This window comes from Cupressus sempervirens, chromosome 5, assembly GCF_028749045.1.
Source record: "Cupressus sempervirens isolate cs-2001-9-10 chromosome 5, ASM2874904v1, whole genome shotgun sequence".
NCBI lineage: Eukaryota > Viridiplantae > Streptophyta > Pinopsida > Cupressales > Cupressaceae > Cupressus > Cupressus sempervirens.
The window spans coordinates 642,702,288-642,721,758 of record NC_143122.1 but is presented as its reverse complement, the minus strand read 5'-3'; positions in this window follow the sequence as shown (position 1 = coordinate 642,721,758).

Below are 19,471 nucleotides of genomic sequence, written 5' to 3'. Positions count from 1 at the left end.
GTTCACATCCTAACTTGGCCAACTAAACAACCCACAAAAAAAAAAATTATCACGAAAATAAACATCGCAAGACTATAAATAAAATATTAGAAAACACATAGTTTTTAGCCACATGATTTAATTCCACCAATTTCTCTTGTTTAGTTTGGGTCATAAGGATGTGTTTAGAAATAAAGTAAGAATATATATGTTAATACAAATTGTTATGCTAATAAACTTATTTAAAACAATAAGTATTTAAATATCCAATCTTTTTGTGCATATAAAATATTTGCAATATTATCATGTTATTAATTTAAATAATGTTAAATCATACATTATTTAATTAATAATATAAATATATATTATTAGATTAAATACTAATATCAATTTCATTTCTAAAATATTAATTTGACTTTTATTTAAGTCTAATATTAATATTTACTTTTCCTTTAATTCATAATGCAACTAGAGATAAAATTATAAATGTAAATGAATTATGTACAATTTCTCTTAAAGTCAAATAATTATTAAACTAGATGATTACAAGTGAACTCTACCACAACTTCTCTTAAAATATAATTAAATTCTAAATATTTATTTATTAACCCCCCTCTTACATAATAGATATAAAATTATTTATATGCAACTAAGAGTTTAATTAGACTTAAATAATCATTACTACTAACATTCACTTTATAATAAAATGTATAATTTTTATATAATTTTAAAAATTAATAAATTATTATTATTATTAAATAAATAAATTTGAAAATAAAATTATATAAAATAAAATTACACATGCAATTAGTATTTTCACATGTTGTTGATCTCTCAAATCATGCAATCATACTATAGCTAATTTTTCTATTTTTAGCATATTTGTTTTCACATGCATATAATCATATTGTACTTAGCTTTCTATTTTTAGCATATTTGTTTTCACATATATGTAACAATACTAGACTTAACTTTCTATTTTTAGTATATTTGTTTTCACATGCATGCATACGTTTAGTTACAACATATTTTCCTCTTACTTAATCTTTTAGTTTTCAAAATAATATTGCAATTAAATTATTTTAGATGTAAGAAGAGTATTCATCTATATTTAGAAAATTTGTGATAATAACATAGTTCTAATGACAAATTTAATGTTCAAACCCTAACTGTTCAATTTATTGTTTTCTTCCAATTTTCAATAATCAAATTTTCATTATATTAGAAAAGGGTTTATAAGAATAGAATCACAATAATTTTTTACAGTTTTTTTCTATATTTTCCTCAGTTAAGTTTTCTTGATTAATAAGTTTCCATTTTTTCAAAATCTACAACATAATTCTTTATTCAACAATCAATATAGTAAATTAATAAGCAATATGCAAACATTCAGGAAGATATAAAGTAGACAGATCTTTTAATGAAATTCTACAATGAGTTTTCAAACCCTACCTCAAAACCACAACTAAAATGTGAGACAATATGTGAATGCATACAAATCCAAACCTTCTGAAGCTTTCAACAATTCTTTTGATCCCATCCTAAATTTTGCTCCTCAAAACTAGTGTAATTGTAAAATGAGCTCTAGATCTCTGATAAAGAGTTCTCTCCTAAATTAGGGCTCTAATTGTGCAATCATAAGAGGGAACTCACTGATCAATTATTGTTTATTACTTGTTATCTTATACCTTTTCATGCACAATTTAATTAAAAACATTATTTAGAGTTTATTATTAAAATAAAACTTTAAAATGATTATCATTAAATTAAATAAATATAATTGCACCACAATTAAAACTATAACTTTATTTTTAAATTTCATTTTTTGATATTTTATTTTCCTCCATTTTATTAATTAGTGCAAGCACTAATTGAAGCACTACAATTTATAGGGGGGCCGTGTTGCACCGATTCTTGCAGTCTAACAAAAAAATAAAATAAATAAATAAATAAATAAGAATAATCAAAGTTCATTGTTTAAATGCAACTCTAATGTAATTATTATTAAATAAATAATTATAATAAAGCAATATTAAATCTGTAATATTTTAATATTTTACTTATCTCTTTGTCCGACTTCTCAAATTAGACTTTTAAATTAAATCTTTTAAACTGAAGTACATATTTAATTAATTTATAATTAATTAAATATCATCATATTCTAATTTCACTTTAACCAATTTTTAAAATTTAGACTTCTAAATTAGGACTTTAAAATTAAAGTACATATTTAATTAATTTTTTTAATTAATTAAATATTCTCATGTTTTAATTTTTTTAAATCAAATAATATTTAATTAAATAATTAACTCAAATATTATAATTAAATCATTTACCAAATAAATCACATAGTGAAATCTACATAAAAGCAACATTACCAAAATAGACCAAAACTCAAAATCAAACAATACAAACAAAGATAAACTCATGGGTTTTAAAAAGGGTGGAAAGTTCATTATCAGTCCTCTATGCAGAACAAGTATTTAGACTATGTCTAGGATTAGATATGATCATTATCTTCTCATTCTCACCATTTGAGCATTTGTAATTGGGCATGCTAATCCTGACAATTTAGGGAAGTTGATGCCCAATACTTGCATCCTGCAAAAAAAATTTGCATGTACATGTATATAAATATATCTAAACTAAGCAGGCAATGGTAGGGAGTGGTACATTGTGTAGATCTTGACTAGTAGGTGACTATGACTCCTTCCCTTAATCACATCAAATAGAAGATAAAATAGACACACACATCATACACATGAAAGTATGGGGTGAGTACTATAATAAATCACAAGTCAAATATCAAATACTCAGTTATAACAATGCATCATTATGAATATGAAATAGTCATCATTAAAAACATCACCTCACATCGCTATGAAATAAATCTCATTTGTTAACTATGAATCATTAAAGCATTATTAATGCACTAGTAACCATAGTCATTAGATAACACATGAAATATAGTCAACCAAATAATCATCACTAATCCAAGTTATGTAATAATATCCTTGAAACTAACACATCCATGAAATAGGCATAAACATAGTTTGATAAATATGATGAAAAAGTAAACTATGTGTGGGCACTACATATTGTACATGCACTACTCATTATTTAAGTTCCATGGAGGAATTAATGTTTTTCCTTTTTTTGTCATCTTCCTTTGTCCAATAAGTTTCTATGTAATGACTCATACCAGTGGCCACTAATAACCACTAATATTGAACTATGAAATTTTGTCAAACACTTGGCATGCAAACTAAATACACTGCTAAAAGTAAACCGTTGAATAAAGGAAATTGTTGTGCAACAAATCTACTCAAATAACTGATGTGAAATAGTGCCAATATATTCATTCAATGATAACCAAATGCTTTTACATATGTTATGCAATTTTCAACTCAAGGCATTACAACATGGCACATTACAAATAAACCCTTACTGGCTGAATACAACTAAGAAATTTTTGCAATTACAAATTGAAATGATAGAACTTGGATTGCGCAAATACTGGACACTAAATACTGAAGGTGAATTAATGAAATTCAACTCCAAACTACCCTCTGATTTGATGATCGTACGGCCTATAAGTATAGTCGTACATGTATGAACTGGTACAATAGTTAACAAAAATAAATGCTAGGATGAAGGATGCTAAAATTGGTATTGAAATAATCTCTAGGCTCCAAGGAAAATTCTCCTAGAAAATAAAAATCAAACTCCCAACCAATAGTGAGATATGAGCAAAAATGTATGTCTGGGCTGAAAATCAAACCCTACTGAAAATGTCCAAATAAGCCCAACTTGAAGTAGTTGAACACCACTTCCAAAGTGCAACCCTTCAAAAGATATTTCACCTCCTTAGTTATGCAAATCCTTAGGAGACTCTATTCCTAATGATCAAATGACAATCTATAGACCAAGATGGTGTCACAAATGCTCAAAAAGAAAAGTAATGTAAACTCAAAACTTGGGATGTCTAAATGAGAGGCCAAGCACTCTATTTATGCACTTTTCTAAGAAGCCTCTAAAAACTTCTAGAAGTATCCATAAAATATTTTTTATGAAATTCCTTTATAATGCACTTTTATATTAAAGTAACTTAATAAAATAAAAAGTGCAACTCAATTCAAAATTATGATATTTTGGCCCCACATAACACATAAAAATAAAATATGATAAACCCCATCTCTCCAAGAGTAAATAAGACCATCCAATCCTCAAATAATCATTAGAATGACTCTCTCATCAAAACCATTTTCCTACAAGAGTCGATAGTAGGAAAATTCACTGAAAAATAATATGTCACTAAAAAGGGGACATGATAGTCCGCCCCTCCTAAAATTGCTTACCCTCAAGCAATCTCGAAGCTGGATGTTGCAAAATATCTTCTTCCTCCCATGTGGCATCTTCCTCGAGTAAATCTCTCCACTTCACCAAGTACTCTTTGATAGTCCTCCTACAAATCTATCTCTTTGTGCTATTAATAATGTACTTATGAACAAGAACCAATTTCCCTCCATCATCTAATGGAGGAAGAACTATTGAAGGCACAACATGCTAACCTAATGCCTTCTTGAGCTATGACATGTGGAAAACATTGTGCACCCTACTGCCTATTGGAAGCTCAAGCTCATAAGCCATCTCACTAATTCGCTTGATAATCCCAAATGGACCATAATATCTAGGGTTAAAATTCTCTGACCCCCTCTTCCTAAGAGTAGATTGTTGAAAAGTCTGCAGCATGAGGTAAACCATGTCACCAACCTCAAAAATCCTCTTTGTCCTCTTCTAATTTTCATACTTCTTATGTTGATTCTATGCTCTAGGAATATTATCTCTGAGAGCATCAACAATGTCATTGCTCTCTTGAAGCAAATCCCCAACATGAGGAACTCTAACATCACTCATAAGTAAATGAACAAAGTTCAGTGCATTATAGCCATATAGTGCTCTGAAAGGATTCATCTAAATAGACATGTGATAGGTAGTATTATAGCAATACTCACATAAATAAATTCATCTAACCCATGCTTTCTATTGACCAACTACATAGTTTCTCAAATATCCCTCCACCCACTTATTTACTATCTTTGTTTGCCCATCAGTCTGTGAGTGGTAACTAGTGCTAGGTGTGAGCTCAATGCCACATAAACATAACACCTAATACCAAAAATGACTCAAGAACCTGTTGTCCCTACCATTCACTATACTCTGGGGTATCCCATGTAGTCGGAAGATCTCCTTGAAAAATACTTCAACCACTTGTGTTGTTGTGTAAGTAGTAGTGATGGGAAAAAAGTGTGCATACTTCGTCAACCTGTCTACTACCACATAGATGCAATCTCACCCTTGGGCCTTAGGCAAGTTTGTAATAAAATCCATTGATATACACTCCCACTTCTTGTCAGGAATGGGAAGTGGTTGTAGGAGCCCTGTTCGGAATGTGTGCTTTTGTTTGTTCTACTAACAAACAAGGCACTCTCTAACATACTACAATACATCTACCTTGAGCCCCTTCCATGTGAACCACTCCTATACCTACCTATATTTTTTGAAGTATCTAAGATGTCTAGCTATAGGTGAATTATGAAGTGCTCTCATAACAATATGCTTCACCTTCGATCCTAGGACTAAGAATATCATATTCTTATAGATAATCAAATCATCCACAAGTGTATACCTCATATCAACAATTGTCCCATCAAGAATCCTAGATGCCCATGAATCTCTAGCATACTCAATAATGATCAATTGCCTCCAATCCTCTAATATCTGAATCATAGCACTGAGATGTGGTCTATGTAACAATTCATCTACTACCACATTCTGAGTCCCTTTCACATAGTAGATGTCAAAATCATAAGCTTGTAGTTTACTAACCCACTTTTGCCGCCTATCATTGAGATCTCTCTGTCTAAGGAAATGTCTTAAACTATTATGGTCAGTTTTAATGCAAAACTTACCACCCACTAGATAGTGCTTGAATTTAGCCAATGCATGCATAATAGCCAACATCTCCTTGTCATATATACTAAATGATCTCTCTGGCCCACTAAGCTTCCTTCTTTCAAATGTAATGGGGTGCTTGTCCTGCATTATAACAACACCAATACCCTCTCCAGATGCATCACACTAAAGCTCAAATGGCTTCAAGAAGTCATGCAATGCTAATACAAGACATATAATCATGATCTCCTTGAATCTCTTAAAGCAAGCTGCGCCTCAGGTGTCTAAACAAAGGCTCCCTTCTTCAACAAATCTGTCATAGGAGCTGCATGGTGTGAATAACCATTGACAAATCTATGGTAGAATCCACACAACCCAAGAAACTCTCTCAACTGTGTCAAGTTCTCTGGAGTAGGCCATTGCACAATGGCACGAATCTTATCAGGATCCACCCTTACTCCCTCTGCACTAATGATGTGACCCAAATACAATAGCTCTATTATGCCCAAATCACATTTAAACTCCTTGGCATACAAGGACTCCGATTGTAGGATCCACAAAACTATCTCCAAGTGCTCCATGTGCTCCTGCCAAGTCTGACTATATATCAGAATATCATCAAAGAAGACTTACACATACTTCCTCAACTGGTGACGAAAGACCTTGTTCATGGTGGACTAAAAAGTAGCTGATGCATTGGTCAACCCAAATGGCATGACCACAAACTCAAAGTGCCCACAATGACATCTAAAAGTAGTCTTCTCAATATCCTACTCTCTAACTCTAATCTAATGGTAGCTAGATCTCAAATCAATCTTTGTGAAGTAACATGCACTGTGAAGCTCATCAATCAACTCATCAATTCATGGAATGGGGTACCTGTTCTTGATGGTCCTTTTGTTCAGCACCCTGTAATCAATGCACATCCTTAATGTACCATCCTTTTTCTCCACCATCACAGCCAAAGAAGCAAAAGGAGACTTGCTAGGCTTGATCTAACCCATTGCAAGAAGCTCCTTGATGTTTTTCTCGATCTCATCCTTGAGTCTTTTAGGATTCTTGTATGGAGTAATCATCACAAGTTTAGCACCCTCTTCCAACTCAATGATGTGCTCAATACCTCTATTTGGTGGTCTACCCGATGGAATGTCATTGAAGATTCTATCATACTTCATTCTTAACCTCTGTATCTCTGGATGATACTATGTCTTATGTTGTCCCTCTTGTGTAGGCATGAGAATACATATGACTACCCACTCAATGTCATCATGTCTGGCTAACCTCTCCAACCATCGGAAAGAAATAGTCCTAATATCTCCATTCCTGATGGCTCTCAAAATGTGTTGCTTCCCATCCACTTCAAACTTAATCTCCATGTCCTTCAATCTAAAGGTGACCTCTTCCAATGAGCTCAACCACTCCATCCCAAGAACAATATCCAGATCACCCATGTTGACAACATGGTAGTCCACCTTGAACTCATAGTTGTTCAGGCATAAGGGAAAATTTATAACCATCCTATTACACTTAAGAGTATAACCATCAACAACTTGTACTTGTAGTCCCTCAATTTTTGTAGTCATAATACCGTGATGTTCAACAAAATGTGCATCAATGAAATTATGCATAGGACTAGTATCAACCTAAGTAATAACTCTCTACCCTGCTAGAACACCACATAGTCTAAAAGATCCTTCCTATTGAATGCTAGATAAGTTTGCCTCTTGGAAGTGCAACTCAAGCTCCTCCTTAGTCTCTGGAGCTTCTGCTTTTGCCTCAAGCTCTGCATCACTATGATCAACCTCATGTCCAAAATTATTAGAATTTGAATCCTCATAGTAAGCCCACATAACCCTATTGGCCTTCCCATTAGGCCTTATAGGACAATCATGATCTCTATCATAAGGACCTTTGCAGTAAAAACATAGCTTCTTCCTGCACAAGTCATTTAGTGTCTCCATATCCAAAGGTGCAATAGATTTACCCTTGGTGTCACCTTTTTTGCCCTTGTTTTTATCAAACTTCTTATTGTCCTTGAATAAAGAAGTGCTCCTAGAGGTGAACCTGCTAGAGTGTGTTGTGAGCTCCATGCTTCGTGCCTTCCTCATACCCTCTTTGCAATGAAGGGGGATCGAATGCCTTGATCCACCCCTTTAGAGGTTCAGAAAACCCCTTTGTGAATAGTATAAGCAACCTCCTCTCAGACACATCTTGCGCCATCACTAATAATCTCTAAAACTCACTAATGTAGACCTCAAAGTTGTCTATCTGTCTCAGTTGTGCAAGATCATGGAAGAAGACCTTCAGGTCTTTCTTATCAAACTGCTCTACCAATCTATCCACAAAATCTTGATAGGATGTCACTTGATTATGTTGCAATGTAACCATAACATGTGACCACCAATCATGTGTTGCACCCTCTAAATGCAAAGTGGCATACTTGATAACATTTGTCTCTAACATAGACCTCAATGCTAGGAATGTATCTAACTTATGGATCTAGGCTTGTGCTATCATCTATCCATTTCCATTGAAAGATGGTAAGGTGAGCTTGCTATTAGCTCACTAAAACTCATTGTCTTGACCTCCTTTAAGCCTCCACTTCTACCTACAACTCCTCATGTGCTCTCTTCTCTAACTCAGGTAGCGATCAAAATTTATTAACTCATGAACATGTGGAGGAAGTGCCTATCATTCCACATTTGTAGCTCATAGATCATCCTAAAAGTCCTCTTGCATATAATCCTCTACTACCTCCTAGGTCACCTCTCTAAAGAATGTAGGGCATGTAGGCCTATTTGTAGTCCATGACCTATGCCTAGGAGCACCATGTGAACCTACTACACTCATGTTATCTTGCTCTGGTGTCCCCCTATCCTCTTCCTAATTACATTTGTCCTATGGGTTCATGTGCTCAACCATGGTGGTAAGTGCCTACAAAGCCTGAGCCATCCGCTCTTGTCCTATAACCACTGCTCTGAAAATTTTCCTTGTTTCCAAATCCTCATTCCTATTGTCTCTTGGTGGGCTATGTTCTTGTCTATCACCCATGGTGTCTGACTGCCTATCAAAATCTTGTTCCCTGTCAAGCAAAGTTTTCCTAGGAGAGTAAAATCTGTGAGAGCCAACCCTAGGTGGTTGCATGTGATTGTTAAACCCTTAGGATGGTAGGATCTAGCTATGATACCATTGTAATGACCCTTACCAGTAGGCCACTAATAACCACTAATACTGAACTGTGGAATTTTTTCAAACACTTGGCATGCAAACTAAATACATTGTTGAAAGTAAAATGCTAAATAAAGGAAATTGTTATGCAACAAATCTACTCAGATAACTGATGTAAAATAGTGTCAATATATTCATTCAATGATAACCAAATGCTTTTACATATGTTATGCAATTTTCAACTCAAGGCATTACAACATGGCACATTAAAAATAAACCCTTACTAACTAAATACAACTGAGAATTTCTTGCAATTACAAACTAAAAAGAAAGAACTTGGATTGCACAAATGCTAGAGACTAAATGCTAAAGGTGAATTAATGAAATGCAACTCCAAATTGCCCTCTGATTTGCTAACTGTATGACCTATAGGTATAGTCATACATGTACAGATTGGTATGGTAGCCAACAAAAATAAATGCTAGGATGAAGGATGTCAAAATTGGTATTGAAATAATCACCAAGCTCTAAGGAAAATTCTCCCAAAAAATAAAAATCAAACTCCCAGCCAACAATGAGATATGAGCAAAAATATATGTCCAGGCTAAAAATCAAACCCTACTAGAAATGTCCAAATAAGCCCAACTTGAAGTAGTTGAATACCACTTCCAAAGTGCAACCTTTTAAAGGATATTTCACCTCCTCAGTTATGCTAATCCTTAGGAGACTCCATGCCTAATGATCAAACGACAATCTGTAGACCAAGATGGCACCACAAATGCTCAAAGAGAAAAGTAGTGTAAACTCAAAACTTGGGATGTTCAAATGAGAGGCCAAGCACTCTATTTATGCACTTTTCTAAGAAGCCTCTAAGAACTTCTAGAAGTATCCATAAAATATTTTTTAGGAAATCCCTTTATAATGTACTTTTATATTAAAGTAACTTAATAAAATAAAAAGTGCAACTCAATTCAACATTATAATATTTTGGCCTTGCATAACACATAAAAGTAAAATATGATAAACCCTATCTCTCCAAGAGCAAACAAGACCATCCAATCCTCAAATAATCATTAGAATGACTCTCTCACCAAAACCATCTACATACAAGAGTCCATAATAGGAAAATTCACTGAAAAATAACATGTCACTAAAAAGGGGACATGACATTCTATTCTATGACATTAGCCTCATGACGTGTATGTTACACACATATGTACTCTTTTGTGCATCTTGATCATGATTCTATGACATGCAATTTTCTTTTACCCCACTTTCCAATTGCCTCTCACCTCACTCTTGTCTACATTAGGGGGGTTCTTCTATTGTTTATCATGCTTTCTTGGTTTGATGGAGTGAGCTATGTACTCAATATTTGTTCCTGTGTACTAGGTGGATGTAATGGATGGGTACCTATGCATTTCAGCTAGATGGATCATTAAATATATAGAAACTCTTCTTTTTGTTCCTACTTTGGTTGCAGCCTTCCATGTTTGACTGATCAACTCTTCAGGTTTTGGTGTTTCATGCCATCTATATCTTTGAGTTTAGTTGTTTACCTTTGTGTGCCTCCTGATTTGATGCATATTATAGTCTTCTCTACCTAGTTAGGTTCTATTTTAGTGGAGGTTCTTCAGATCAATAATTACTTTTGACAGAGCTTTGCAACTTCTACATGCTTTAGTGGTGTTCTTCATGATTATCTTTTGTTCCTATCTTCTAGGACATTCACTACTTTGGAGGTTTCTTTATTCCTTCACTAGTTCTTTTCAATATTATTTCCATCTTTTTTTGGAGTAGGGTTTTTCCGATGTGGTTTTCTCTATTTCTCCTTTTTTTTCAGAGATTTGGTTGTGCTTGGGTACCTCATCAGGCCTTTGTTTGCTAGGACCCAAATCTACTTTATGTAGTAGTTTCTAGGTTTTTAGCTACTCCTTAAGTTTATCTTAAGGGGGGGTGTTAGAGTAATTATATATTTTGTAATTAACTCTAGTTTTCTTAAGCTAAACTTTAGGTGTCTAATAATTAATTCTTTTATCAATTATTACAATGCAACCTAGGTTGGACCTTTTTAGGGTTTTGATCTCCTTTATAAGGATGATCTCTCTTTGTAATTATTAGATTAATTCACTTTTGATAATAGTAATTTCTCTTTTTGCTCATCAAGAGTGTCTCATCTATGGATCTAGGAATTCTAGCCTCCATAGCTTTTGCTTCTCTCTTTTTGTGACAAGTATTTGCATGCACATGATTCTTGGGAGCTATGGGGTTGATCTTTCATCAACTTCTATATAAAATAGATACACTGGGTTTTCAAACCCTACATCAAAACACCAACTAAAATACAAGACAACATGTGAATGCATGAAAAACCAAACCCTTTAAAACTTTCAATAATTATTTTGCTCCAATTCCAAATGTTGCTCCCCAAAACATGTGTGTGTAGGAATGAGTTTGAATATCTTAATAAAGAGTTTAACTTTGTCTAGGGTTTCTAGTTTTCAAACATGCAAATACCTCTCTTTAAAATAAGTTTTTATTATATTTTAATTTATTCAATTCCCTAGTGCATGCTTTTTGCCTTAAATTAGAATAAACATTATTTAAATTATTCTCACTTCATTTTTTAATAAGAAGGACATTTTTAGAAAACATATTTATTAATTTAACTAATAATAACATTTAAAATCTAGGCAAGAGCCTACAACACAATGGTAAATTGTGAACCTCCTATGTGGGATGTCTTGGGTTCGAATCTACTAATACATAACAATAATAATTAATCAACATGTAATAATAATAATGAATCTTGGCTTTGGCCTCTTGCCGATAAAAAAATATATATTTAAAATCTAGTATTTAAATGCAACTTCTAAATTTATTATTGTTAAATTTAATAAATTTAATTATGCCAAATTTAGCCTTTTAATTAAATCTTTAAATATATTTCCTCCTTTTGATTAATTTGTCAATTAATTAAATATAATAAAATTGATTTTTCTTTATAAAATTTTCTTTTAACTAAATCATTTAACAATCTCTTTGGTTGATTTAATTATACTTGAAAATCACAACATACTCACAAACTCAATAAGATAAAACTCGACTAAAAAGACAAAGTACAAATCAAACTCGAAGGTTAAAATCTTGAATTCATGTCACTTTGACGAATTTGGAAAGGTGAAGAACTCAAGTAATTTTCCTTTGTTCTAGGACAATTAGGCTCGGGTTTAGGATTTAGACTTGAGAACTATCTCCCCTCTTTTACCATTGAGATATTGCAATATGACACACTCATCTTGCAATTCAAGGAAGTCAATGCCCAATACTTGCAATTTGCATATAAACTGAACATGTACATATGCATATATATCTAAACTAAATAGGAAATTGTGGGGAGTGGTACATTATGTAGATCTCGACTAGTAGGTGACTACGACTCCCTCCCTCAACCACACTGGATACGTCAAACATAAAGTAAAATATCCATGTACACCATAGATATGAAAGTATGGGGTAAGTAAGAATAAAACCACATATAAATCATGCATATTTAATTGTCATCATGAAAGCAACTAAAATCACTATATGAAGTATGCAAAACATCATCATCAAAAGAATAACCATGAACACATCAAATATCTGAGTATAAAGTAGCTCATCAAAACTATAATCCAAACATGTAAATAGTATCAACCAAATTAGGTAACCAAGTACCACTAAATCAAATCACATAACCATGAAACTAACCTAAAAGCATTTTGCAATATAACAAAAAGCAAACTAGGGGTAGGTACTACATATTCATACAATTGAATTTTTATTCTTAACACACCTTGAGATCGTAGTATTTGGAAATGTCATAGGGCTCAAGTTTCTAAAGTCATTTTTGAAAATATAAATGATGAAATTTTTGAGTCACTTATTCATTTTTAGTGTCCTTTTTTCTCTTTGGACTCAAAATTTTTAGTTACATGGAAACCATAACACTCCACCATCTCTCAGTGACCCTCTTTTTTATTTTGATGTATCTCTTCATTCTTTAGAGAAACCAACCCATACTTGTAATTATTTATAGGTTCTAGTTACTTTTAAAGAGGTTTTTAATTCTTCATTAGAGATAGTAGATCTCACTTCACTAGATTCATCCACCATTCTTAATTAGTGGGTTTATAATTTTCTTCTTGATTGGGGTTCCTATTTGCCAAATATTTTTGTTCACTCTTTGTAGAGTCTCACATTTTAGATTTAGGAAATAGGTTTGAGGGATTACTCTCCTATTTTATGGTATGTATCCAATGTTGTAACTTCATTTGTATCTTTAGATCTTGTTCACATTCAATTTCCATTAATTCCTCATTTATCACCTTCTACTATGATAATTAGGTATGTTCTTGACCAATTTGTGGCATCATCTTCCAACATCGAGTAACACATAAGAATGTTTTAGACACATCATCATCTTTCTATAATTGAATTTTATTTCCATATTCCTATCCATAATGGAAATAATGCCTATATTTTTTCTTTGTTCATCTTCTTTTTGAGAGGAAAAATGTTGTTTGTAGACATTGGACCATGTTATATTTTCAAATGTTCAATAACCATCTCTACAAGATGTTATATTTTGGAAATGTCATCATACTTTAAATAATGAAATAATGATTCTAATAATTACTCTTTTGTAGTACATAATAAATCTAATCATTACATGGGAGAGAGAGTAATGTAGGTAAGGTTGATTCAAGGGACTATTCTCACGGTAACACATGAGAATATTTAGATAGATCGTCATCTTTCTATGTTTGTATTCCATTTTCTAATTTCTATCCATAATGGAAATAATTCCTACATTTTTTCTTTTTTCATCTTCTTTTTGAGGGGAAAAATAGTGTTTGTAGAAATTTGACTATGTTATATTTTCAAACAATCACCATGGCTACAATATATTATCCATTATGGGGGGCTATATAATATCATTTCTTCCTTCAAATGGGGAGGGGGGAGGGAGGACATTTTTTATTGCATATACCCAGTGTATGTAGTTCTTGGGGTTGTGATTGAGTCCTCCATTCATGCATCTTATTTTTTTTACTCTTTTGGAGAAGAGTTTTCTCTCATGTGGATTTATAGTTTTTCCTATTTGTGAAAGATTGCATTTCATAGCATTTTGCATAGGTACCTAGTATGACCTATTTCTTAGGAACCATCTTTCATTTTTCTCATATTGTATAATATTATTCCCCCTAAACTGCACTTAAGGGGGTGTTGGAGTAAATCATTTTTAATTATATGCTTAACTTAGGCATTTTAATCAACTGTAATGTAAATCTAGTTTTAACTAGTCATATGATTCCATTCATCTACCATTTTATTCCTTGACATTATAATAGGTTTGTACATTGTTTCATTATCTCAATATATTTTTATCTTATAGTGAAATATCTATCTTCCCTCCATAATGTTTTATAGGTCTTTGTAGGTATTGGGAACCTAACAAAGGAGAGATAGGTGGTATAGGGTTTACATACGGAAGGGAACCCAAGGGAAATAGTGAACCTAGAGAAATAGAAAAAGGTTTTTCCATCTTGCCAAGGGAAAAAAGAGAACCTAGTGAAGTAGCGAAAGGGTTTTTAATTTCGTAAGTTTCCAAATTAACCTCTCACAAAATAGAGAAATCGTGATAAATATTTAGGTTAACCACCTCAAACCTAACTCGTTAACCCACTATGACAGTTTCAACCCATTAAAATGTTCTCAAATTGATCATCTATGACATTGTTAATGGGGGAAAAACTAGCGAACATATACTTATCTTAGTATCACTTAATCTTTAAGATTGATGATTTTTAAAAATTTCTCTTTTAAAGTTGTAATATTTTTGTAACTACCTCCAATCAATAGGAGTAACTGTGGGATGGGATAGCATGCAATATTAACCCTGCCACATAAAAGATCCTAACTAGTACTGCCATTTTGCTAGGGGCAAAAAGGGAACCCAACAAAATAGCAAAAAGTTTCACCATTTTGTAAGGTGTCAAACTGACCTCCCATGAAATAGAGAACCATGGATAACATGAACGTTAACCATCACAAACTTGATGCATTAACCCAATGTGACAGATTTTAACACATTAAAAATTTCTCAAATCAACCATCTATGATTTGTTCAATGGGGTGAAAAATGGCCAATGGGCTCTTGTCCCAGTGTCACTCAATCTATAAGATTGATGATATTTTTAAATTTCTCTTTCAAAGTTGAAATATTTTGTGTAACTACCTCCAATCAATAGGAGTAATAGTAGGATGGGATAACATGCAATGTTAACCTTACCAATTGATTACCCTATTTTGGTAGGGGAAAAAAGAGAACCCAACAAAATAGACAAAGGATTCTCCATTTTGTAGGCTACCAAATTGACCTCCCACGAAATAGAGAAATAGGGATAGCGTGAAGGTTACCTAACATGCTAAATCATTGTGATAGATGTTAGCCCATCAAAAAAATTTCAAATCAATTATCTATCATGTGCTAGCCAACATGTACTTCTCCTAGTGTCACTCAATCTTAATGATTGATGATCTTTTTAAATTTTCATTTCAAAGTTATAATTTTTGTTTAACTACCTTCAATCAATAGAAGTCATTATGGGATAGGATAACATGCAATTATTATATATAATTTTTAAAAACCATTTTACATGATATTCTTCCTCAATAAAAATTTCATTTTTTAAACAAAGATAGCTAAAAAGATAGAGATTTATATGACATTCCTAAATTAAAGATAATTTTAAATGGGAATTTTGTTGATTTCTATTGATATCTTCAAATTTTGGGGATAGACAATTTGAATTTGATGTGTGAGTTTATTTATTTAAGGAAAAATTGGTCACTTATGGTATGATATTTTATATTTCTACAAGTTGATATGTTCTCTAATTTAGTCCTTTAGTTCATATATTTGTTGATTGTCAACCATCATATATTGGTAAATGCAAGGAAATGTAGGAAAAGAGAATTCAAAGTATAAACATGTGGAAACAAATATTTAGGAGGAGACTCTAAAATAAAATCACACCTTCCATATAAGACTCAAACACAAATCAACCAATAATAACTTATTATTTGATGAACAATAAATTAATAAGTGAAATAGAAAACAACATGCATTATCAATATAACTTGTAATCATAACTAAATCATAATTCTATTCCTAAATGAATAATAATCTTGAATTTATTTGAATAATTACCTTGATTCTAATTCTTAATTTGAGCGCCAAATTTAATTCTAATTCTAATTACTATGTATGAATCCAAAGTAGAATAAATAATAATTACATAAGTAAATAAAACATGTTTAAAAAAAACCATATTATAGTGATAAATGAACCAATTACGCTTATAATCTTAAAAAAATAAATAAAATAAAGAAATTTATCATTGAATATATGATAAAAGTCTTCTATTCATTTATATATCTAACTCATTTTAATCTTGCCTCATTTATACATTAAATTTCTTTTGTCTATCTAATTCATTTTAATATTACCTTGATTTGTTTTATTTGTTATATATTGCATGTCCCATTATTACTTTTTTGCCATTTTTACCCTTCCTCTTACATGAACATCCACACTCCACTTCAAACTAGGAATAAGCTAAGGTAACTTCCCAATATTAAAAGTAACATTGTATATGCATTGGTAGCTATTAAATAATTATTTAAACTGTATTATTTTTTTCCAAATATGGATATTAATAAAATGTTGAATATTTTTGAAATATTAAGTAGCCAAAACAAGGGGGTTGGCCCTTACAAAAAGTCAAGCTAACCGACTACCAACATATTACCAACCACACAAAAACACCCCTACCTCAGCGTAACACACCAAAACATAATACGAAAGAACATAAGAACTACCAAGCATCCTACTAAGATAACCATTACCATTGTTTAAACATAAAGAGTTAACAAAGGCATATAATTGCCTTAAAACTGACTAAGTCCGAGAACGACCAAAAAAAATTGATAGCACATAAACCAAAGGAGGCCCAAGCACTAATTAGGCTTTTCATTGCCTTTTCCTTTGAGGAGGACATTTGCCCAGTCCTTCGCCAGGAACCCAAATAGTAATTTGGAGTTCTCTTAGTTGAGATCCTCATCCTAGTTGTCTTTCAACAAATGAAGGGTAGTAGCTACCACATGGGTCACATTGATGGTGAATTTTGACAATAGTCCAAACCTTTCCTCCAAGACCCATGTTTTCCCCCTCATCTCCTTTATCTGCATTTTCAGAGCTAACACCATTTCCTCCACATAGTTGTGTAACTTGCCCTCCCTCCATTGTCATGTTGTTAACTTACAAAATTGGGGAGTTAGAAATAATTTTTCTTTTGAATTCACCCGAGCTAGGGAGGACACCAAATCCTTCTCCTTTCCTTTCTCTATTTTCACCCTCTTCCTAGTGGTCATAAGTGGGGTCTTCGTATTTTTTATAGGGGACCCACTAGGAGAGAATTGGGTGGTGGAGGCCCTAGGGCTAGTAATTCTCAGAGGGACATGAGGGGGGTAGGGGTCATGATAAGAAGGGATATCCACCTCAACAATTCTAGGTGGTAATAGGGCAAAACGAAATTGGTAGAGGTGGAACATCAAACCTTGGTGAAGGATAGTGAAGGATGTTGAATGTTATGCAAATAATTTTGTTTTTTAAAGTATTGAAAAAAATTGAAGTGAGGAACATTTAGGTCCTTAGAATACAATTTTTCCATTAAACAAATGTCTATTATTGACATTTAATTACACTTTCCAATAATTTTGGAACATCAAAGATAATTTTAACGATTAGGTATATATTAACTTAAATAAATATTATGAACTATCTAGTTTTATCACTTTCACTAAATAAATAATTTATTTACATTTACTAAAACTAAATTTTTTTGCATGTGACATACTATTTAATTTTCATAACTTGAAAATTGATTTAATGTGTTATTATTTTATCTAAGCACATTGAACACATAGAATAATTTCTAAGTTTGATATTCTAAATTTATTTATTTTAACAAAATACTAGCTTCCAATATTTGATATTTAGATTATCTAGTTTATCTTGGTTAAAAGTCATAGATAGTAGTGAAAGAGAGCACACATTTGAGAGAGAAATGAGAGGACCTGTTCAACTTGTAATTTATTTAGAGCTAAGGTTGGCTTAATCTAGTTTAATATTTAATTTAGTTTTCAACTTTAATATTTTAAAATATTATAGCATAATTATTATATGTTTAAAATGTGATAATGTCCACATTAGATCATGCACATTTATTGAGTTTAATTAGAAAGTCTTAGATAATTCTAATTTCCAATTCTATTCATGAGATAACATTTAAGAGCAAAGATCCATGATTTGAGAGCATTGGGAATGATGGAAAAGATTGGAGGAGAGATAAAGGTAGTTGACATGTGACATTAATGTCTAGAAGGGACATTGCTATTATTAACAATAAAGGCCTTTATGTTTGCTTAAGGGCTATTATTTTTCTTCCTAAATGTTAATTCATTCTTAGTAATTGCCTCTGGGTTTGGAAGGAGACGAGAGTTTTAGGGAAAATTACAAAGATGAGTGGCAACCTTTTGCGAATTGAGCCTTCCACGATAGAGGAGAATGCTAGGAAGCTGTTGGTGTGGTACATGCTAAAGGAATGTGGTTTCATCTCATTTGTGGAGGCGTTAAATGAGTACAATGAAAATTGTTCTCTATAGTTTGTCAATTCTTGGGAGGACCGAAGAGTCACGATTAATGGCATCTCATTTCATATCTCTGAGGAAGTCATCTCTCTAGCAATGGGTTTGGCTATGAGAGGAAGGAAATGGAAAAAGGTGACAAGGGTGGTTGATGAAGTGATTCTACAATGCTTCTTCTTGGAAGGGGAGGAACTTATTCAACATAGAGGAGGATTTATACAAGAGAAGCTCCTCGAGCCATGGAATGAGGTCTGTCTGATGTTGATGAAGTACTTAACTCTAGAAGGGAGGTATGGAGTCTGTTATTGCTATCACTTTCCTCTCCTAAACCATTTTCACCATCATGACTTTATTTCCATTCCATTCTTTATGTTGCATGATTTAGTGGATACGGTTACTGATGTTAAAGAAAAAATGAGGAAGGGTGTTAATTTTACCATTTTGCATCAAGGGTTGATATTCTGCCTGTATCAATTTCACCTTTCTTTGGTCCCCCCTAGGATCATTGATATTGATATTCCTACCAATCCCAACCCTCAGCCCCAACAGGTCCCCCTTAGGATCATAGGTCCTAGAGCCCCTACCCCACAGCCTTCGCCTAGTGGGTCCCCTATTG